Source organism: Panthera leo, chromosome D3, assembly GCF_018350215.1.
Source record: "Panthera leo isolate Ple1 chromosome D3, P.leo_Ple1_pat1.1, whole genome shotgun sequence".
NCBI classification, from domain to species: domain Eukaryota; kingdom Metazoa; phylum Chordata; class Mammalia; order Carnivora; family Felidae; genus Panthera; species Panthera leo.
Window position 1 is genome coordinate 39,822,548 of NC_056690.1, and position 24,765 is coordinate 39,847,312.

Here is a 24,765-nt window from a genome sequence, read left to right on the forward strand (position 1 = left end):
GCCTCGCCGCCCCAGCTCGCCGCGTCCCGGCGCTCAGCCTCCGCGCCAGAGGCGAGCGCTGCGCTCCGGGCGCCGCAATCCCGAGGACACGGCCTCTCCGACACCTCCGGCCCGGCGAAGTCGGCGGCAGCATCGGCGGGAGCGGTCGCAGCCGCCTCTGCTCCTCTCTCCGTTGCTTCCCGTCGCCTCGCTGAGACCCTGTCCGGGCCGCGGGGACACCCTTTTTCGTCCTCCCCCCGAGGCTCGTGGGACCGACGGACGGACGCAGGGATCCAGGGCCGGACTGCGGGCAGCGGCAAGGTAACGCCGGGCTGCGCTGCGGGGCTGGGGCGTGCGCGCGTGGCGGCAGCAACCGGAGCCCGGGCCGCCGCCAACCACCGCGATCGCAGCGCGCTGGGTGTCTCTTGACCGCCGCGCGGTCGCCGCTCCTCTCGCCCGCGGAGGGACGATGGGCTGGGCTCCCTTGGCCCGCTTCTCCTTCGCCATCCGCCGCCTGGGGCGCACTCCCGGACCCCCTGGGGACCCCGGGAATCCGGGGGCCAGCGCGCCCCTCTCCGGGCTTGTGGTCCTGGCTACTCCCTCTTGGGGCCCGGGGAGGGGACGGATTTCTAATTGCGACAGGGTCCTGGAAGGGGGAGGGGAGAACACTAGTTCCCGTCATCTCCACCGGCCAAATTCACACCTCCCCCCGCCCCAACCCCCGGTGCACCTTGCAGGGGAGGAGGGGGCTGCTCACTGCAGGGGAGTTCTCGGCAGGCTCCTGGGTCGTTTGCCAGGCAAGTTGTTGCACTTGGGTTTTTAGGTGACATTTTGGCTTTGGTTGTGGAGAGAGCCTCCTCCCGTGTGTGTGTGTGTGTGTGTGTGTGTGTGTGTGTGCGCGCGCGCGCGCGCGCGCGTAAGAGAGAAAGCCAGAGAAACAGAGACACAAAGAGAGACAGACAGAAGCTCGCAGGGGGAGAACGAGACACAGAAAGAGAGAGACACACACACAGAGGACGGGATTCAAGGGGGAGGTCACTGTAGAGTCGCCCCCCGCCCGCGGCCGAGGCCAGTTCCCGGCGAATCGCGTGGCCAACCTTGAGACGCGGTATTCAGTGAATTGAATGAGCGGGGCTGGAGCGGAGACCAAACCGGGACTTCTCCTCCGGGCTGGGAGAGATAACAAATTGCACTTTCATTGAGGGGCGGCTGCAGCTGCGGGAGGGACCTTCGGAGGGCCGCTGGGAGATGAAGACCCTGCATTCAGGACTCCGGCCGCGGCGCTCGCTCCTCGAGGAAGGCGAGCTGTCCCTGCTTCACCCGGTGGCCCCCGGGAAGCCGTGGGAAGCGGCGACCCGCTGTTCGGGTGCCCGCGCCCCGAGACACTGAGTGCCTGTACCGGAGCTCGGCTCGCGCCCTCGGCTCCCGGGCTCGCCTTCCTCCGGGCCACTAGCGCTGCGGAATTTTCTGTCTGAAAACCGGAGGGGGCGTGCGGAGGGGAGGGGGTATGAAGTGGCCAGAGGGCCGGGACAGGGACGCGGGTGGGTAGATGTTATTTCTTTTATGGACCCAGGCAGGACTCTATGTACACCCCTGACACAGTGAGCCTGGCTTGGGTTCCTGAGAGATCGATGCTTCCTGCCTCCCTTGGCATAACATGGGAAGTTATGGAATTACAAAGATGAAAGACATATAATTAAAGTAACAATTAAGAACAGATCTTTATCTTTTATGGTGTTCATGAATCATGAATGGCTTCGTAAAGTGAAGGATCGATCTGAGTTGTAGTCAGGCACTGGGATGAGGAATGTTTAGAGCTAGGAAAGCGATTTTAGGACCCAGTGCAAACATCTTGCCAATTTATTTTTACCAGGGAGGACCTAACTGCTTTTTGAATGTTATTTATAGCAGAATTTCAGTTTCAGGAAGCAACTTTCTATTGGCCAATGTAATTTTGCATCTATAGCAATAGTCGTTATTCCAACTTGGACGGAAATGACATAGAAGCAAGAAATGTTAGAAGTGTCTCAATTTACATAATGTCAAAAGGATAAAGTTTTCTTTTCTCAAATGTTTACAAAGGAGATTCAAAGCCATAAAACCACGTTGCATATATCTATGCAAAATATATGAAATTTAAGTGGTCAGGTCATAAAAATTACTCAGTTCAGAAAATTTATATTCTGGCATAAAGAGGAAATAGAGAATTTCATGGACTCTGATATCAGTAGCTGTGGTATTAATTTCCTTTGGATGTATCACTTCAGTTTAAAGTTGCAGCAGGTGAAGACACTGCTTTGCAATATTACAAGTTTCAGATCTAAAATCCCAGGACTGCTTTTGAAAAACAAAACAAAACTGACTCGCTGAAGAGAAAATGCTACTTGAATGAGAAAAGACTTGAGCATATTTGCAAATATAGGACATTAAAAAAATTATACCTGTCTTTCTATTTCTCTGTATGTTTCCATTAGGGTTTCTATTCTGTTTCCCAAGTGAAGTATCTTATTTCAAATATTATAGGCAACATAAATGTTGGCAAAATGAACTGGTTAAAAGATTCCTTAAAAAGCTGTGAAGTGATTTTCTGACAAAACTCTTCAAATAACACATACGCAGTTGTGCTTTTGAGAGATAACACGTACATGAGTTTTCCCTGTGGGGAATTTTCTTTAATTTCTCCTCCAACATAAATTGTATTCTGCCAGGACTAAAGCCTTGATGAAACATGTCAGTAATTATGGAAAGCAAGACCTTCTTCTCAAAATATTGCATACCCCATATAGGGAAATAGCCTAAAACTAAGCGGTGTTCTACTTTCTAAATCCTTCTAAGCTTAAATGTCCTTTGAATCAAACTTGGAAAGATGGGTTGCATGCATTTTGCTTTAACTCTGTTAGGCATGTGTGCCTTCATTCCATATAGCCAACTAGATTCATTATTTTTTTAAATATAAAATTAAAACTAGGAGGAGGGAAGCTGAGTTCATACTAATGACTCATTTAGAGATATGTAGCATGAGAATAGTTTCGGCTACAACTTCATTGAGGCAAGGGCCATATTCTTTGTATAGCAACTTCTGGAAACAAAAAAAAAAAAATCAACATTCTGATTCCGATTTCATATAATATTTTGAATTGAGAAAGAATCATCACATGCTATCCAAATGAGTGTTTTTATAGTGAAGTTTGTATGATAGACGCCAACTCCCATGATGCTGTCTTCTTGATTATTCCCACAATTAGCTCCACGCTTTATCAGACCAACTCTGTTCCCCGCAGAAGTTTTCCTTAGGAAGCATTCATCGAACTGGAGGATTTTTATGAAGAGTTCATCTCTATAGAAACCACACTTGCCTCTCTTTGCCTAATTTAAGGACACAATGCTGTTGTAAGTTCTTTTGTTTCTTTCCTCTTTTTCCTTGGTAATTATTTCCCCCCTGCTAAAGGAGCAGCACCAAGGAAAGCTGAAAGGCTACCCAGACTTTTCAGAAATCTCAACACGCCCCACCCCCTACCTCTCATATTTACTATCTATGCCTTGCGTATGTTGTATGTTGTTCGCTTAATTTTTTTTTCATTTTAAAGAAGCACAGTCACAAAAGACAGAAACACAATCACAAGAAGGCCCTTTTTCTAGCATTCTAAACATTTTTGTGCTGCTGAGATGCTTGGGGTTTCAAAAGCACTCCATGTCTTGTGCTGTCTTTTATTTCCAGAGGGTCCTAAGAGCTTGTAATTCTTCATTTTCAAAGAAAGGGATCATTTCACTGCCCATTCCCCCCACCCTTAACTTTCTCCCTGCCTCCTTTTTATTTTTATTTTTTTATGTTATTTATTTATTTATTTATTTATTTATTTATTTATTTATTTTTGAGAGAGAGACAGACAGACAGAGCGGGGTAGGAGTAGAGAGAGAGAGGGAGACACAGAATCTGAAGCTGGCTCCAGGCTCTAAGCTGTCAGTACAGAGCCCAGTGTGGGGCTCGAACTCGGGAGCCATGAGATCATGACCTGAACCAAAGTTGGAGGCAACTGAGCTACCCAGGTGCCTCTCCCTACCTCCTTTTGAAATCATGGGGAATTTGTAGCCTGGTTCCTGTTACTGCCCAATGGACCTGGCTTTCACAGATGTGTGGTCTTTCAGGAATTGGAGAGATGTTCCTTCTTCTACCACAGTCATTTGCTTTCGTCTATTGAACATCTGCTGATAACTCACTGCCTGACATACCGGGTATCAGTTCCTTTTCTTCTAACACATATTTGTTTTATGCAAAAAAAAAAAATTTTAATAGAAAATTAAATATTAAAAACGTGTATAATATACCATTAATACATAAAGCATTCGAGCGTTTATGTACATTTACTACACACACACACACACACACACACACACACACATGTACACACACACGAGGTTGGTATTGCATATGAGTTGTGTTGACCCATCAATTTTATATTCTTCATTCTAGTGAATGGCAGGGGCCAGACAGCTGCTGTACTGGTGAGAAACTAGTTATTCTCTTCCTTTATGGAGTTAAACGTTGGTGTTTATTGTTTTCGCCTTCCCGTAGGAGTTCATGATTTGCAGGTAAGAAGTGCTATCCCGCTTCGGAAGACCAGCTCATGCACAGGAGGCCCTCTGGCCAACCAGCCGTAGATTTCTGGCCCAGATTCTTGGACCTTTACTTGGGTAGATGAGAACCAGTGAAACTGGGATGTGATTGCCCCCCTTGGGGTTGTTGTGATGAGGGATCAGGGTTCTGGATCTGCTGTGCATCTTGGCTCACAACGAAACTGTTCATGTTTATATTCTCTTATCAGAGTTTGCTCACCCGATGTCACTGACAATTTCTAGATCCTCTCTCCACATGTTTTTGTTGGGTGTGCAAGCAGCGACACAAAAGCAAGCCACGGAGAGTGTAGTGTGGCGGTGTGTGAACTGCCAGATTTTCTTAGTATTCATCAGAGCAGGGGCTTATCGAAGCCCTGGATAAGCAATTAGGAAATGAGGGTTCCCGTTAGGGCCGGTTCCCTCCCCAGCTTGTGTGTCCCAGTCCGCACCCTCCCAGTCTGCACCGGGAGGGCTCAGAGACATTTAAATGGCTCCCTCAGGCAGCTTGTGGGGAGGTCTCTCTCTCTCTGGGCATGTTTCCAGCTCTGCCACTTTGCTCTGTGACACGGTTTTGGCTAATTTGAAAACATCTGCTAGCGTAACTTCCCTTTTCATTCTACTCCTGGAGACCGTTTATTCGTATATGATGGGAGGACTGGCATTAATCTTTGCTCTGACCTCAAGATGACACCCTTTCTCTGGAGACCCTTCCTCCCTCAGTTTCAATTTCAGTGGAAACTCGGAGGGAAGTCTGTTTCTGGACTAGAAATCTCCCTGCTAGATATCACTGAGATTTCTTTACAAAACACACGCTGCAGTTTCAGAGGCAAATGGCATTTTGATCTTGTCTCAGACTTTGCAAACAACTATTCCATGCTATGATTCATCATACTACTCTAGTAAAAAGGCAATGCGTAGTCACTCCCTTGGAAGCTCTTTTCCCAGACATTAACCCAGAAGCAGAATAACCTTTCAGTCTTTCAAACAGGGATATTCTTTTCCGTTAGAGCCCAAGGGGTGGGGAGGTGGGAGTGGGGTAGGGGTGGGGAGGGACCGGACCTTGAAGCAGTAACATGTTTAGAAGTTGATTGTGTGAGCCCTTCCCTAGGCAATTTAGAGAATCGCTTGGTTCTATAGCTTCTGTGAAGCAGCATAAGATGTCCTTTCCCCACTCTCCCTGGCACACTGTTTCTTACATTATTTCCTCTTTCCGAGACCTCAGCTGAAAATTTAATTTAATCAGTGAGGCTCTCCAGTTGAATGCAGCTTTACCGCTTTATACTTTTCTTCTTTTCGTGGTCCTTTTCCAGTAAATAACGATGCTTTGACTTCTATGATTATCCCGTCAACTGTCTTCCCCACTGAACTGTGCATTCCATGGGATCAAGGACTAAATACGGCACTTCACCAAATGTCAGCAGGGCCCAGCACAGCCGCTGGCACTCAGTAAGTGGTCAGTAAACAGCAGTGAAGTGAATGAATTAATAAACCCATGAGGGGATGCAGATCTGTACTCTAACTGTGTAAGGACCAGAACCCTGAGGGTAGTATCATGTGGCTCTTAGAGGCCCCCCTGCAATCTCGAATCCTGCATTCTCTACTCTGATAACGCCTGGAAGACACAGGCCTGATCCCAGCGTGGCCAACGTGTGCTGGGTTAGTTTTGTGCTGGTTTCCCAACCAGGGAAACTGCAGTCTGCTAGAAAACTGAGGGAGGTCCTGAAGTAAGACAAGGATTAAGAAACAAAACAAATAACACAAAAACAAAACCTCCCATCCCCTACCCTTCTTCCCCTTTCTTACTTGAAATAAGCATATGAATAGCTTCACCCCCCCCACCTGCCTATGCTTTGAGTGCCCCCCCTCCAAATGTAGCACTAGCTCTTTTCTTCCTGGCCACCCCAAAGGACTGAGCACTCCCTCCTATGTCTCTGTGGAATCTGGTACACATTTCGTAGTTTTGTATTTCATTGTCTGTTTATGTGCCTGTCCACCCCTAGGAGACCATAAGCTCAGAGACAATGGTGAGTATAGGAGCCGCGTATGGAAGGACATTGAAAGACTGAATCAGACCACAAGGATGAGAGACCAATCTAGCAGGAAGAAGAGAAGTGGCTACAACTGACTTTCTTGCTTGTGCCTGATTTCTGTATATGTCCTTAGAACCTGCGTGGGGTGTGGCTCTCAATCATAGGTGATGCTGGAATCTGCCACTTAAAATTAGGTGGACTCACAGACTTCTGAGTAGTTTCATGATTTTTTTTTTTTTTTATACTAGTTTCTGGCCAGGCTTGTAGTATATTCCGTCCCACTCTGTGCTTCTGAGATCTTGAATGATGTGGTGAGGTGGGCCACCCTCGTGGATACGCTTAATCTGACACGTGACACCCTGCTTTCGATGCTCGATCCACTGTTCAGCCCTAAATGAGGAAAAGTAAGACTTAACACGGGCATGGCTCATGTTGCTATAAACTATGATGTGCAATAATTTCTCCAGATCTGTTTTTCTTTTATTGATGTTTTAAATTATCTTGCTTTGATGATAAGAATCCTAAGGGATGTAGATGGTCGATGTAGATCTTGGCATGGATATAGCCCCCACATATGGGCAAACAGGCAAACAAAATTAGAATATCTCCTGTGTACTCATTAGCGTGCAGAATACAGAAGTGGAAACACTGTTCAAATCCTTGGGTGGCTTAAAATCTAATCCAGGGGATAAGAGTAACATGTAGAAAATAATTAGTAAGAACATGTTATAAAATCAAACTAAGGGCTCAAATGTCTGAGACCAGTCATACTTATCCTGGGCTTTTAAGGAATGACAAAACTCAACAAAGGACGGGATCATTGGATCCGCCTTCCTGGATGGGTAAGAGTTAAATGGAAGGGATGACTTTTCAGATAAGGCAAAAACATTTACAAAGACATGGAAATGCAAACCAACTTGGTGTATTCCTGGTTCAAGGAGATGCTTCTCTGCTCTGGCTCCTCTGATGCATTTGAATTAGACCTGGAGATGAATTTGATTGAGAAGGATGGAGAATGTTTAGAGTTGACAGGAACCTTGAAGGATTTGGAAGAGACAGTGATACAGAGAAGTGGCTGGCCTCTTAAACTGATGGAAGTAGGTCCGTCTAGCACCAGATGAGAACCGAGAGGAGGCTGTTGCATTAATTGGGGCATAAATGAAGGGAACCAGGTCTAAGGAAGTAACCATGGGAGAAAAGAAGACATGAAAAATATTTCGGAACAAATTTCAAGTACTATTTGACTCATTTCTCTTTTACCCTATACCTGTGTTGCAAACTATTGTTCAGTTCTTTGTTGCTAATTACAGATTATTGTGAAATATTTTAGTAACACCAAAAAATTAAATATTAAACACCTATGTATTCACCCCCCTCCAGATGGTGAAACAAGTCATTACACGTACTGTTAATACTCCCAGAGTCCTCTTTCTCAAAGCATCTCTCCCCTCAATGGTACTCTCTATAAAGGCGTACCTCCGAGATACTGCAAGTTCCATTCCAGATCGAACTTTATCACAATAAAGTATCACAATAAAGCGAGTCAAATGAATTTTTTGGTTTCCCATTGCATTAAATTATGTTTACACTATGCTGTAGTCTATGAAGTGTGCCATAGAATTATTTCTAAAATAAGACACATATATGCGCACCTAAATAAAAAAAAATACTTTATTAGTAAAAAAATACTAACTATATTCTGAGCGTCCAGCAAGTTGTAATGTTTTTGCTGGTGAAGGGTTTTGCCTTGATGTTGGGGCTGATGACTCATCAGGAAGGTTGGGGTGGCTGTGGCAATTTCTTAAAAGAAGACAGCGATGAGGGGGCCTGGGTGGCTCAGGTTGAGCGTCTGACTTTGGCTCAGGTCAGGATCCCATGGTTCATGGGTTCGAGCCCCGCATCCAGCTCTGTGCTATCAGCTCAGAGCCTGATTCAGATCCTCTGTCTCCTTCTCTCTCTGCCCCTACCCCTCTCGCTCTCTCTCCCTCCCTCAAAAATAAGTTAACATTAAAAATATTGTTTTTAAAAAGAAGACAATGAAGTTTGCCACATTGATTGACTGCCTCCTTTCACTTGAAAGCTTAGAGGTGGTTGTAAGGTTGTTAACTTTCCTAATTTCAATATTGTTGTGTCTCAGGGAATAGGAAAGTCCAAGGAGAGAGACAGGGATTGGCTGGTTGGTGGAGGAATCAGAACACACGATGTTGATGGATCAAGTTCATCATCTTGTATGTGTATGGTTCATGGTGCCCCGGAACAATTACAAAGTGATGGCACAGATCACTGATCACGGATCACCATAACAAATATAATAATAATGAAATGGTTGAAATATGGCGAGAATTACCAAAATGGGACACAGAGACCTGAAGTGAGCAAATGTCGTTGGAAAAATGGTGCCCAAAGATTTGCGTAACGCAGGGTTGCCACAGACCTTCAATTTGTAAAAAAAAAATGCGATAAGTGAAGTGCAATAAAACAGCATATGCCTGTACGGAATTTTTGTGTTTATCATTCGCATGCATTTCCTTATGCTTTGCTATGTATGTGTGTATTTTAGCAATATAGTCTCGCTTTGCTGTTTGTAAACTATATAAATAGTAAATTGCTCTGTAGTCTTTTTCACCTTACTTTAATGGATTAGTGTTTTGTGGATATATGTAGATCCTATTTAGTCATTTCTACTGCAGTGTGGTATTCCGTTGCATAATATATCATGTTTAATGTATCAGTCTTCTGTCAGTGGGCAGTCAGGGTATTTTCCAACAAGGCTGCCGTGAACATTCATATATAAACATGTCTTGTGCTAACAAAGGAGACTTTCCTTAGCATATCTCCTTAGGAGTGGAATTATGGAAGGGTGGGATTTGTGCCCTCACCTTTAGTGGGTGCCAAATTACCAAAAAAGTATTTAACTCTTTATACTCCCATCGGCAATCTAGAAGAGCCCCCTTTCCCTCATATCTTTGCCAGTATTTGGTGATCCATTTTATTTTTTGCCAGGATTATGAATGTGAAATGATGGCTCCTTGTAGTTTAAACGTGTTGCTTCCTGACCGACTGTTAGTAATGTTGACTGTTTCTTTCCTCTGTTGATTACCATTCAGATCTCTTCGGAATGCTTATTCATACATGCTGTCCATTCTCCCACAGCTTTAAAAAAGAGGTTATTGATTTGTAAGAGTTATTTATATATTCTGAATACCAGAGTTTTTCTGTTATCGGCATTTCAGCAATCTTCTCCCCACTGGTGGCTTGTCTTTTCATTTTTATGATGTCTTTGGGCGAAAAGATTATTTTATTTTATGTTAAATTCCAGTGTAACTAACCATGTTCTATTAATTTAACATGTGCGATATAGCGATTCAACAATTCGATACATTACTCAGTCCTCACCATGATAAGTGTACTCTAAGTGCCCTTCACCTATTTCATCCACCCCCCTCCTCCCTCTCCTTTGGCATCACCATTTCTCCATAATTAGGAGTCTGATTGTTTGCTCTCTTTTCCTTTGTTCTGTTTCTTAAATTCCACATATGAGTGAAACCATGTGGTATTTGTCTTTCTCTGACTGACTTACTTCACTTAACGTTATACCCTCTTGGTCCATCCATGTTGTTGCAAATGACAATGTTTCACTCTTTTTTTTTTTCTTTTATGGCTAGTATTTCACTGTGTATATATGCCACATCTTTATCCATTATCTATGGATGGACGCTTGGCTTGCTTCCATACCTTGGCTATTGTAAATAATGCTGCAGTAAACATAGGGGTGCATATTGCCTTTCAAATTAGTGTTTTTGTATTCTTTGGGATAAGTACCCAGCAGTGCAATTGCTGGATCATATGGTAATTCTATTTTTGATCTTTAAAGGACTCTCCATACTGTTTCTCACGGAAGCTGCACCAGTTCGCATGCCCACCAACAGTGCCTGGGGGTTCCTTTTTATCCACATTCTTGCCAACGCTTGTTGTTTCTTATCTTCTTGATTTTAGCATTCTGACAGGTGGGAGGCGATATCTCCGTGCGGTTTCGATTTGCATTTCCCAAATAAGTCAGGTTGAGCATCTTATCATCTGTCTGTTGGCCCTTGAAAATCATCTTTTAATTGGTTATTTATTTTTTATTTAAAACAAATTGTTTATTTATTCATTTTGAAAGTCGGGGCACCTGAGTGGCTCAGCGAGTTAAGCGTCTGACTTCGGTTCAGGTCATGGTCTCGCGGTCTGTGAGTTCGAGCCCTGCTTCGGGCTCTTTGCTGACAGCTCAGAGCCTGGAGCCTGCTGCAGATTCTGTGTCCCTCTCTCATTCTGCACCTCCCCTGCTCATGCTCTGGCTCTCAAAAATAAATAAATGTTAAAAAAATATTTATTTTGAGAGAGAGAGAGGGACAGAGAGAGAGGGAGAGAATCCCAAGCAGGCTCTATGCTGTCAGCACGGAGCCCGACGAGGGGCTCGATCTCACAAACCGTGAGATCATGACCTGAGCTGAAATCAAGAGTTGGACGCTTAACCAACTGAGCCACCCAGGCGCCCAAAAAAATCTTTTTAAAATTTAAAATCGATGTGTTTTTTATTGTTTATGGTATAGATAAGATACCTTGTTTAAGAAATCTTTTCCAATTCTGAAGTGATAAAGGCATCATCCTTTCATATCTTATAAACTGTTAAAGTTTTATTTTCTCGTTTAGTTCTTTAAGACTTTCTTATCAATGGTCATTTTATTTTTGTTATTTTATGTTTTTTAAAGATTTTTTTATTTATTTTATTTAATTTTTGAGAGAGAGAGAGAGCAAACTGGGGAGGGGCAGAGAGAGAGGGACAGAGGATCCGAAGCAGGCTCCAGGCTCTGAGCTGTCAGCACAGAGCCCGTCGTGGGGCTCGAACTCACGAACAGTGAGATCATGACCTGAGCCGAAGTCGGAGGCTCAACCAACTGAGCCACCCAGGCGCCCCTCAGTGGTCATTTTATAAAGCCTTTTATTATGTTACAAATTTGGGCAAGACATATGACTTCTTTTGGTCTTAATTTCTTCCTGATGAAACGAAAGTTTGGAGTAGTTGTGTTGTGTGAATTCTGCGGATGCTGCTTGACTTTAGGGCTTCATCATTTTATGTGTGGGATACACAGAAGTCTCCTAATGGCACTTCTTGTCTGCAGGGTCTCCTTCTGATTACACCTGGATCTGGGCTGACTTTTCAAAGAACAGTCAAAGTCTTTGTGAGGCTCCTCAGACTTTGTCCTTGAGACCACGAGGACGGCAGTCACGTCCCTTTGCACTTGCCTGCATCCCGTAGATCTGAGCACAAACCAGGACCACAGTTGGCTGTCAGACACATGGGTGGGATGAATGCCAGACACACAGCGGGCTCCCTTCATTGCTTAGCTCCGTTTCTTAACCAGCCCCTTACATGGAACCTCCTTTCTGCTATAGCCACCCCTACTTGTCAGGACTGGGCCATTCTGGCCATTCTCTCCTCTTTATTTCTTTTCATGTATTTTGAATTCTGTCTACTTGACAGATTCTCCTAGGGCTAGGACAAGGAAAGTCAAGGATTCTTTCCCCTTTCATGTCCTTCTAGATAGTTTGAATGTTTTACCACAGGCAGGGATTTCTCTTAAGATGGTTGTTTCAAAGCCCTCTATCCTGGAAGGCTGGTCAAATCTCACCTCTCACATGAAACATTTTATTATTTTATTATTTTATTTTATTATTTTATTTTATTTTATTTATTTTATTTGGAAGTATTTATTTATTTTCAGAGGGGGGAGGGGCAGAGAGATACTAGGAGAGACAGAGAATCCCAAGCAGGCCCCATGCTGTCAGCGCAGAGCCTGTTGCAGGGCTTGAACCCACAAACTGTGAGATCATGACCTGAGCCAAAATGAAGAGTCAGGTACTTAACTGACTGAGCCACCCAGGCGCCCCACATGAAGCATTTTATAACTCTAGCCCAAGGTAAACCGTCTTCTGAATTCGAGTTGCATTTTTCTGGATCATTTACCGTTTACATTTTAAACCTTTTGTGTGAATACTCCCAGATTTTAAGCTCCTTTAAGGGGCGTGTTTGCGTAGGTAGCTTTGTATCTCTCTAACGCCTAAGAACAAGAGCCAGAAGAGTGGGTTTTCAATGGGTTATGGTTGCTTTCTTGAAGATTGGTAATCAGCTTGTGGAGATGACATCAGCTGAGTGTGAGGACCCTGGGATTAGTGAATTGCCGGAACATATAAGGATTTGGGATAAGAAGCTCATTCTTAGTGAACTGAGCTCTGTTTTGTGTGTGTGTGTGCATGTGTGTATGTGTGTATGGTTTTTGTTGTTGTTTGTTTTCGTTTTTGTTTTTTGGAGTTAGAGAGCCTGTGAGCAGGAGAGAGGGGCAGAGCAGAGAGGGAGAGAATCCCAAGCAGGCTTCTTGATAAGCATGACGGGGGCTTGATCCCACAACTCCAGAATCATGAGCTGAGCTAAAATCAAGAGTCAAATGCTCAACCAACTGAGCCACCTACGTGCCCCTGTTTGTGTTGATTTTTGAGACAAATATTGGACATGTCCCATTGGCAACTTGGAAAACATTAAAACTGAGGGGTTCTTTTGGGGGGGGGTGCCTGGGTGGCTCAGTGGGTTAAGCATCTGACTTCAGCTCAGGTCATGATCTCATGGTTCATGGGTTCAAGCCCCACGTCGGGCTCTGCGCCGACAGTTCAGAGCCCCGAGCCTGCTTTGGATTCTGTGTCTCCCTCTCTCTTGCCCCTCCCCCACTTGTGCGCGTGCATGTGCTCTCTCTCTCTTTCTCTCTCTCTCTCTCAAAAATAAACATTAAGAAACAAAACAAAACTGAGTTTTAGGAAATAACAAAATTTGAGATGTTCACTAGGGAATTATTGCTGGAAGGTGATCAGTAGACGCATGATGTTAGCCGCTGTTTCTGTGTTCCAGATAGGGGTGTTCCCCCCAGCTCCCGTCCTGATTCTACTATCCTGAGTCATCTAACTAGCTAGACGACTTTGGGCAAGTTAATTAATTTTTCTGAGCCCAGTTTTCTCATCTGAGAAATGAGGATAATTAAATTTACATTTTGGAATTTTTGAAAGGAGTAAATGAGCCAACCTATGCAAAGTATCTGGCTCAATGGTGGGCTTATGGTGAGCACTTAATAAATGTTGTTATTAATGATATATTTTATCTGTAAGAGCTACTGCCAACTAACCTTTTTATGTCAAAGTAGCACCAAGAATTAAAAAACAAACAAACAAACAAACAAAAAACTTGTGTACTCATGAAATAGTTCTTCTCTTGTAGAAAATTCCTAGAACTTATCTCATAGTCCTTTATTGTGTGTCACCGGTGACAGACAAGTCACTTACAGGATACAACTTTCAGTATTGCCTTGTATGCTCCATATGCTACATAAATATCTATAGGGAAAGAAGCCCCCAGCCCCGACAGCCCAGCCTTGTCTGATGCTGCGAGGAGATGACAAAAAAACATCAAAATGACACCCTTCTTCCCAAGGCAGAGGAAGTGTGTGACAATTCAGTTGTGAAACAATTCAGTGCATTTCAAGCAGCATCCAAAATGTGAATTTTAATTTACTCTGACCAAAGTACGTACTGACTGTGGGACAGGGAAAAAAATCCAAAGGCTAACCCAGAAAATGGAAGCTTTGCTGGCTCCTTACAGAGGAGCATCTCCGTGAGGTCACGGTGAGCCCCGAGTAGTTGTACATTGGCGGGTGGGGCGCGCATGTGTTCGGATTGCGCCCACCTTCCCTGCTCCGTGGGGTGTATCTTCTGCCTCCCTGTCAGTGTGTGTTCAGTCAGCCCACAGTTTCTCCTGGAAAGGGCTCAGTGGATGAAAACCAGTACAAATCAGAATGAGAACTTCAATAATTGATCAGGTGGAAGAATTCTGTTTGTTTGTTTGTTTGTTTCATTAAAGGACATGTTTCTGGGCAGTTGTATCTACGTTGTTTGGGTTTAAAAATGTTTTAATCCATTACGGTAACGCAGTATTTCTTATCTTGTGATTTAGGTTTAAAACCCCATAGAACATCATGCAAAACACTTTTTCTCAAGGGAAATACTTTTTCTCAAGGAATTCTTTCAGGAATTCCTTTTGAGTAGAAATGCCGGCACACAGGAAGTGTCTTGAGATGCTGCCTAGAGAGATGATAAAGTCACATTAAATGCAGTTTAAATGTTGGCAATACTAATTGACAGATAAGGCGTGTTCTAAAGATGTGCTTATAAGATGAATCTTTGTGGACATCGAACAGGATTATCCCATAGAAATTGTGCTGTATGGGCGGTGGCTGGTTTCTAAGATTAAATTTCTAGAGTATTTTTAACCCATTTTCTACAAACAGTATTACTCTAATGAATACCATATCTATCTCAAAGTCAGGACTTTAGGGGCGCCTGGGTGGCGCAGTCGGTTAAGCGTCCGACTTCAGCCAGGTCACGATCTCGCGGTCCGTGAGTTCGAGCCCCGCGTCAGGCTCTGGGCTGATGGCTCGGAGCCTGGAGCCTGTTTTCGATTCTGTGTCTCCCTCTCTCTCTGCCCCTCCCCCGTTCAAGCTCTGTCTCTCTCTGTCCCAAAAATAAATTAAAAACGTTGAAAAAAAAAATTTAAAAGTCAGGACTTTATATCTATGAAAAACAGGAATTGTAGATTTGGACCGGGAACACATATTACTCCTTCTACCGTGGAGTTAGGGGCTCCCCGCTTCTGCTGCTGGCCAGATACTGGATGATACTCCAGCCATACTCACAGAGCTATGGTTTCCATTGATCCAGGACCGGAATCCATTGAGGGGATGATGGAACCTAAAGTTCTTACTCATTGACACTCATAATTGTTACACGTCTACGTTTACATAAGCTACTTCTCTACTTAAGTTTGAATGAGGAAGAAAACTCTAGTATAGAGCAAGAAATATATGTTACTGATAAGTCAGATGTCAGTGGGTTAAGAGTGATAGGTAGAACTGTATTTCTTTGTACGGTCATTTTTGCTAGATTTTTTTTCTCTGCATCCTGAAGATCCTGAAGATCTTCCACTGAAGATCCTGAAGATGCCCACTATGGGATGGTGGGATCCTGAAGATGCCCACTATGGGATGGTGGGAATTACCAATTCGTTCATTCACTCATTTAACCAACAACAATTTATTGAAAACTTAGTATATGCCAGGCATTATTCTAGGTGCTTTGAAGTCAGTCTTGAACAACAAGGACAAAAGACACATGCCCTTGAGGAATTTACAATCAAGTGGGAGGAAACAGACTATAAACAATAAGCATAATGAATACTTCTTTGACAGTATTAGGACGATTAACAGCTATAAAAAAAGGATCCGTGGAAAGGGATTATTGAAGGATTGTTCTCTGATAGATTTCTGGTAGAGAAGGAAATGAGGTGTTATTTTGGTTGGTTGTTTATTGTTGGTTTTTGTTTGTCTGTTTGTTTTGAACTCAGACCTTCACTTGAAATGCGAGGATTTGACAAGCCTCCAGGCGAGGTGTGGGATTATTTTCACTGCTGTGTCATTTTCCCTCCTCTGTTTTAACAGCTGTCTCTATGCTCCTCAGAAATGGTATCTACCATAGCGTGTCATAACTAGTTGTGGTTTTTAATCTCCCACCGTACTATGAATTATAACGTAAAGCATGTTTCTCATAATGTATCTTCCTGCAACAATACTGCTAGCATAATAATGGTGATTGTATATCTTACTGAAGCCTTGCTGCACGCGAAGCACGTTATGCCAGCCCCCTGTAGAAAGTGATACGCTTTATGGAATATACTCTTAGACCACAGAACTTCCATGGCTAGAGCTGATCATTGAACTGAGGTCTGTTAGCGCTAGGTTCTGTACTCCCCTGGTGCCTAACCCAGTGCCTGGCACTTGGCTGCCCTCCCTCCAAGAGATGTATAGAGTGAAATGGGAATCAAATAAGCTGTAATGTTGTGAAACTCCTAACTCTCAGAAGTGTGAGGCCGGTTGCCTGCAAGTTATAACGTCCTCTAGTTTTAAATCAGTTGACTTTACAGCCTAGCTGACCGACCCAAGAAAGCAGTAGTTACTTGGAAATTTCTTAGAGGGACACTTTGCTTATTTTTCTTTAATGTCTTCCTCCTGTTTCCATAGATCTCATACTTGGAGGACACACAAGAAATAGAATTACTTCTGTTGAAATCATGACCTTCTAGTTGGAAGGCAAAACTACTTTTGTTCTATAATGTCCGTCATAGTAAAGCATCTCAGCGGATCCTTTTTTGTTTTTATTTTTTCTGAGTGTTCCCTTGAGTTTTACTAGTACCTGCTTCAGTGGGTTCTTTGAGGATGCAGGATTTTGAGGACGTCAAGAACCGACTGCATAAATAGGCTGTGTCTGGCTTGACATTTGCTTTCTACCTGTTTTCTCCCTACTTGTCAGAGAAATTTTGCGTGACAGAGGTAAATCTCAGTGGGACCTTCCAGGGGGGTGACCATCTGCTCGCTCTGAAGAAAATCAGTCCCTTCTTTCCAGGAAAGGGTCTGTTGGCTGCAAGAGAAACTTGAGCTGTTTCCCATTGAGTAATCTACTTGAAAGGACAAATGAGAACATTCCTCAAAGACAAAGAAGCACAAACACAGATGAGGTCTTCAATAGGGAACACAATTTAGAGAACACAATGAAACCCGACACATCTTGTTACAAGGTTCAGATTAGGACTTCAGTGGCGAGGGGAAACAAAGATGTTAGATCATCCTCCTAAGATAGCCCTGAAAGAAAGAACTTCTTGCTTCTCCCTCCTTAGGGTTCTTTGCAATCCAGCCAGATGGAATTAAAAAACGTCCAACTGTTTAAGTACACATTGGTAAGTCAACATTGTTAGATCCTTAACTCCAGAACAAGGTGATTCGACTGACTTATACAGCAGTGGAATGCTCCTTTAGTGTTTTTTTTCCACTTTAATTTCCTTTTTTTTTTTAACGTTTTTATTTATTTTTGAGACAGAGAGAGACAGAGCATGAACAGGGGAGGGGCAGAGAGAGAGGGAGACACAGAATCAGAAGTAGGCTCCAGGCTCTGAGCCATTAGCCCAGAGCCCGACGCGGGGCTCGAACTCACGGACTGTGAGATCGTGACCTGAGCTGAAGTCGGACACTTAACCGACTGAGCCACCCAGGCGCCCCTCCACTTTAATTTTCTAAGAAATTGGCAAGTTGACTGTATGAGAATGTATAAGTATCTCTACCTCAGATAAAGTATATCTGTATATCTGCCAGCAGATAACAAGCTGAAATGAAGAAAGGTACATGTAAAACTGAATGCCTTTTATGAAGCATTTTATAAATAAATATCTTAAATCTTTCTTCCCGTGTTTCTATATAGATCATCTCTAATACTTTTTTGTTTAGGATCGACACTTCTGACCCCAGATGCATTTGAGTGTCCTGACTGACAGAGCACATAAACTTAGTGAAAGTTCTAGACAGGTACTAGTAAATGTAATGTACTAATAGTAACGCATTAATTTGTTGAGGACAGAAAATAAATGGCCAAAGGCTTGGCTACGTTTTAATCTACAGGGGTCCTACACTGAAATTCGAATTCCATTCTTATTAGACATGTTCTTAAACTTAATTTGCATACACATGTATGGAGTATACAGAAGTCAGAACATTTTATTAGAAATTCTATAATTGAAATGGAGATGTTCACATCAGACAGTCACATATGTTCAGGTAAACGTGTAAGAGCAACACATATTTGCTAAGGTATTTTGTTCCATCCGCCTGGAATTTTGCCTTGTCCCTCCTCGCGACTCCTTTTCACGTGACTGCTTTTTTTCCTCCTCATTGATGCCATTCTTTTTTTTTTTTTTTAATGTTTATTTCTGAGAGAGCACCAGTGGGGTAGGGGCAGAGAGAGAGGGACAGAGGATCTGAAGTGGGCTTTGCTGTGACAGAAACAAGCCTGATGTGGGGATTGAATTCATGAATCAGGAGATCATGACCTGAGCCAGAGTCAGACGCTTCATCAACTAAGCCATTCAGGTGCCCCCATTAATGCCATTCTGGACCACCATTTGAAAAAGGCTTCAACCTGCCCCCATTATTCTCTTTCTCAGCAGCCTAGCATAGAGTTTCTTAACAAAGATTTGTCAAATATTGGTTCTTAAGAAACGTTTTTCCAGAGAGTGAATAGGAGGTACCAAATTCTCAATAATTTACATTTCTTGCTTATAATAGCAAGACATATTTGAACATGAAGTTCAAGTCATTATTAGTGGAAGAAGTTGAGTTTAAAGTTGTGGTTTTAAGTCTGAATCCTACAATTATGTCAACTTCTAGTAAGTGTTTGGAAATCATCATCGGAAATAGCATCATCCCTATTTCAATGAACTCACCAGCTAATGGGAAGGAAGGAAAGAGTAGGATTCAATCCACTGAGGTTAGTAGGGTGATGGGATGTTACATGATGCTGGGGCAGGACTGAACAGGGTCACCAATTCCGCAGGTGAGTCTTAGGGAGGGAGGGTTTCTCAGAGATGGGGATCAGTGATGCAAAGGAACATCAGAGTTGGGAAGGAAGTACAATAGTCTTTACTGAGCCTTGTAAGGCAATTCACAGGAAGCTCCTTCTCTTCCTACCATTACCTTGCCAACAGCAGTGAGCATGTACCTCTCTCAAGGTCTGTTTGCCCTTGTGTCAACTGATAGGGACTAGTATTCGGTGTGCTAAAATGCTAATATTCTGTGCACTATAATTTCAGATGAGCCTGGTGTTCCACAGAGGTTTCAGTGACATACAAAATACACACTGAAGTCAAATACTTTACAAATCATATGATTTTAATGATGAGCAGGCTAGGGATCCAGCAGTTAAATTTTGAAACATGAAGAAGCCTGCGGAGGAAGCTTGATCACGTTTTATGTAAACTATGTTGGTAGTAAGTGTAACAACAGAAGTTGAAGATGAGCTATATTTTTTTTGGGGGGGGGGAGGGGACCGTGGGATATATTTTGGGATAGGGAGACTGATAAATGTGATGAAGGGAAAATGGGAGAATAAGGGCAATGGGGTTGGTGTTGGGGGTAAGTAATGGAGTGGTGTTTGGGGTGAATAATGTGGTGGTGTTGGGGTTAAGTAATGGGATGGTTTTGGGGGTAAGTAATGGGGTGGTAATGTGGGTAAGTAATGGGCTTGTGTTGGGGCTAAGTACTGGGATGTATCGGGGGATAAAGAGTAATGTTGGGGGGCAAGTAATGGAGTAATGTTGGGGGGTAAGTAATGGGGTGGTATTGGGGTATAAATAAGGGTTGGTATTGGGGAGTAAGTAAACACTGGGAAGGAACATGAGAGATTTTAAACAGTTGCATGGGTTGAAAATCTTGGAAATAAAGTGTCCCAGAAGGATTTGTAGACATTTTCTATGTCTTACACTTAGTGTAAATCTTACAGAAAAATCTACATTATTCTTCTTATTTTCTGGAACTATTTTTTAATCCATCAGATGGACTCAGGCTTCAAGTTATTACAATCATGTATATACTAATGAGAGTGAATAAATAAAGGTTATGAACACTTGTAAGGATCAGGGACTGAAACGTGATTAGCCAGTATGATTTTCTAGGAAATTAAAGTAAATGTTGGACCTATTAGATGACAGCATCAGTCTAGTATTTCAAAAACATTTACTGATGAATTATTTGCCATATACTATGTTTGGTCCTGGGGTATAAAGTTACTGCCTCCTGGAGGGACCGGTATATAAGCAAAATTTGGCAATTTGTTGTAATAAGTTCACAAGAGATACTGCCAGAACCCGGAGAAAGCGGTATGTAACTCTTCCAAAGGAAGCTCTTGAATTGTTTATCTGAAGGGGACAGCCCATTATTTTGATGAGAAAAATTAGCACTAGTAACAGGAAATCAGTACCCTTTCTATGGTAATTCCTATGTCTCTACCTTAAAATATCTTCCAACTATATGAAGTGGACACATTCAAAGGTTGTAAGAAGAAAGTAGAAATGCTATTTCAGTATATGATTGTTTTAAAATCATATTCACTGTGCAAGGAAGTGAAATTGGTAGACAAAACTAAGATCATACCAGCATAGTATATTATTTTAGATATTGTTAATTGATCAATTATTTAGTTAATTCTGGGAAATGCAAAAGAGGTTGAAAACGTTATCCCTGGATTCAAACATCTCACCTAGCTTGTATGTTCTAAGAGACTTGACTATTTTGTCTCTCTCTAAAGTTGCATTAAAAAATCTTTGTCAATGTTTCAGTCAGTTGATATTGTTCATAAAATTTCAGAAATGAAGCAGCCCATCTGTTCCTAGAGCACTGTCATTTCTCGGTGACTTTATTGGATTTTCCTCTTGGCTGCTTTATTGTTGTTTTGGAAAAATTGCTTTTCTTCTGTGTCTTGACTGCATGGATGGAGAAAACCAGTTCTTCCTTCCATTGTTAGGGATTACTCCTTTGTTTCCTAAAGATAAATTGAACCTTTTCACAATGGCTAATAAATTATTGATGATATTCTCTAAATACTTTATTGGCATCAGTTGGACTTTGACTCAACAAGAGCTGTTGGTAGAGTGCTGTAGTTCGACATAACCATTATTAGAGCTCATGAATTTAAACCTAAATTTCTAAATTAAATTGAACTAAAAACCTAAATTAAACCTAAATTTCTAAAGAAAGAAGCTAGCTCCCCTTCACAAAGTTGCCTTGCTGAATCCAAATCAAGAACTAATTTGTCATCATTTACCTACCTCTACATCTACATGTATCAGGAATCCACACCCTTGTCTAGATATTGGAATCATCTAGAGAGCCTGAAAGAAAACATGATCTCAAGTTCTATCTTAGACCACCTTGATCTAGGGTAGATTAAGGTATGAGCATTTATCAAGCTTGCCGTGTGAGTCGGGGGCATGTCTGGGGATAAAACTGGTTGACCAAGAGCAGTAGTTATCACAACACGGTCTCTTGACCAGCAGTAGCCCATCATCTGGCCACTTGTCAGAAATGCAAATGCTTGGGCCCAATTCAGACTTCATGAATCAGACACCGAAGCATTGGCTGTTAGGTTCCTGCCCCCAGCTAGGTACTGCTCTTTGTATGTCTCTGCCTGCAAGTCTCAGACTGCTAGACTTGGGGATTTGCTCTTTTTATAAGAGGAAGAGACGTAAAAGTTTCCTGCTGGAAACAAGGGATCATTATAATAGTCTTTTTTAACATGGCCGTGGTTGTCTGCTTTCAGACCACTTCCCTCAGAACTTGCTACTCTGCTGACTTCCACGAATGTCTCTCTGAGCGCCTGACCTTCTCTTTGCTACCAAAACAGTCTTCCACATTTTGAGCCTCTTTGCTGATTGTACTGGCCATCTCTGTTGTAGTCTCCCGGTTTCCGAACACCGAATTTATGATACCTGCAGGTACTGCTACTTTGAGTGGCTTTGAACCACTGAGCACCCCCCCGCAGCCCTTTGTGCATGCACAGCCCGTCGTCAGCTTCCCTGGCCTCGCCTCCTGAATTGCGACCTGTTGCTCCCCTGGCTTTGGGTGCTGTGCAGTTTCATCTTTTCACGTGTTGGGAGAGGGGAGTAAAAAAAAAAAAGAATTCAGCCACGAGGCAGCTTTCGTCTCTTCAGTGTTGTATTTTTTGGAGAGCGATTTTATTACTGTGATTAAAGACTGAAATGAGTTCGTAGAACATCTGGAGCAGTTGCATTCGAATACAGCAGAACCCTTTCCAGAGTTAAATTACGGATGCAGCTAAATCGTGGCGATTTCGCATCAGTGCCCTCCCTGGACCGGTGTGGGGATCGACAGAGATTGAGGATCGCTGGCTCTCTTAGGACCCTTTTAACTTCTCTACTCCAGTTTCCCCTCTCCTCTACCTTGTACGTTGTTTTCTGGGACGGTAGGAGTGGTCTGCCCTGACCCCTATTCCTTCTCTTTTCATTTTACCTTACCGCCTCTCCCTTATTTCAAATTTTGTACCAGTATTTTTATGTGACCGTATTTTCCATTTCATGTACATTATACACCTGGTTGCTCAAGCCGGAAATCCGAGGCAGTTTCTGAGGTGGCCGTCGAGTAAGTCAAAAGAGAAGTAACATCCACGTTCACCCGTCACATTTTGCCGACTACCTACCTACCTTTCTCTCAAGTACACTTCCCTCCCACAGCCCGGGAACGTCAGCCTACCTGGTCACCTTCCTCGTCCTTTTCCCTCTGCTGTTCTAAGGGCCACCTTATCGCTCATGGTATGTTCCTTCCCACGCTCCTCCAGACTACCCTCTGAAGTCCTAGTAGATAAATCATTTTGAAATGTTCCGATTTAGCTAAGTTTCCAAATGAAATAATTTGATGTCTAGCCCTCCATGACCCGGAAGACCTGTAAGTTTCAACTCAGTGTGTGGCATTCATGTTATGTTACGACCCGGTCAAGTGTTGTTTTCTGGCCTTGACTTTCAACACTCACCTACGTCATGTGGTTTTATGCCTCGGACACCTTACTTGTCATTTCCTGAATGACATCATGTTTCATCGGGGTTCTCTTTTAAGTCTTGCCTCTGTGGTTTCCTCCCCTTGGGACGTCCTTGCTTTCTCTTCTGCACAGCAGACCTCAAAACGTTGCTCAGGACAGCTCGAGGCTTCCGTGGCTTATTTTGGAAGATTTACATACCACTTCCCCGGGTTCCAGCAGTATCTCGTGTGTATGTGCATGTATTACTCTATACTACAAGGCATTACCACCATGCTAGAGTCCCTGGGACCTGACTGAGAAGAACTAGCTTCTTTCCCGGACCAGCAGAAAAATCATTCTGCCCCCAGAGAGGTTGGGAGTTGGGAACACAAGAGGATACTGTGGGAACCAATGGTAAGTATGGAGGACCCAACATAGGTGAACTGGGTGGTGGAGACCGGGCAGCCTGAGAGAAGGAAAGAGACCGATGTGTGGGCTAGTTCCATAATTTGGGCAGATTCGAGAAGAAGAAAAGGTGTAGGGAAAAAGTTCCGAAAACAGAGTACAGCTCAACAAACAAAACAAGAGGAAGGAAAAGTTAGCATATCAGTTATGTTTTGTGGTTTAACCGATCACTACGAAACTTAGTGATACAAAGCAACCATTTTAGTATGCTTGAAAAGTCTGTGGGTCAAGAATTCAGACTGGGTGCACCTGGGTGGCTCAGTCAGTTAAGCATCCAACTTCTGCTCAGGTCATGATCTCATGGCTCGTGGGTTCAAACCCTGCGTCAGGCTCTGTGCTGACACCTCCAGAGCCTGGAGCCTCCTTCAGATTCTGTGTCTCCTTCTCTCTCTGACCCTCTCCAACATGTGCTCTGTATCTCTCTCTCTCTCTTAAAAATAAATAAACATTAAAAAAACTGAAAATAATTCAGACAGGGTATAACCTTCTTGGAGAGACGTATGTAGATAAGCATCCACGATACAAAACAGCAGAGGAAAATGGTGTTGTATGGATAGATAGAACGAATGTTTTGAGAGTAAGAAACAGGTTTTCATTCCTAAGATAGAAAATAGGACGGAGAAGATTTTATGAAAGAGCTACCTTTTGGGTTCGGCTTTGAAAGAGAAGGTACATTGCCAGGCTCAAGTTCAAGGTCTGAGTGAGTAAGGAAAGGCCTCCATATGTTTCGGTAGTGTGTAATTGTGATGGCTGAAGCATCGGGTGTGTGGCAAGATGCAGACCGTAGAGAAGTTTAGGGACATATGCTAAAGAGTTGATTTTATTCATCATGCCACAAAAAAAAAAAAAAAAAAAACAAAAAAAAAAACAAACCAAAAAACAAAAAAAAATTGACCTTTATTTATTTATTTATTTACTTAACGTTTATTTATTTTTGAGACAGAGAGAGACAGAGTATGAACGGGGGAGGGGCAGAGAGAGAGGGAGACACAGAATCCGAAGCAGGCTCCAGGCTCCGAGCCATCAGCCCAGAGCCCGATGCGGGGCTCGAACTCACGGACCGCGAGATCGTGACCTGAGCTGAAGTCGGACGCTTAACCGACTGAGCCACCCAGGCGCCCCATGACCTTTAAAAATATTTAGTAAATTAGCAGAATTGTCTCTTCTAGAACCTGTCCAGATTTCAATACTA

General features: G+C 43.1%; 1 protein-coding gene across 1 annotated transcript in view; it reads left to right on the forward strand.

The window, feature by feature from the left end:
* Positions 1 to 88: 88 nt before the first annotated feature.
* The window catches only part of DLGAP1 (DLG associated protein 1), an 884,156-nt gene continuing 859,479 nt past the window's right edge, over positions 89 to 24,765 (forward strand). The window contains exon 1 of the mRNA XM_042911414.1: positions 89 to 300. The gene's annotated coding sequence lies outside the window, so the exon portion shown is untranslated. The remainder of the gene's footprint in view (positions 301 to 24,765) is intronic.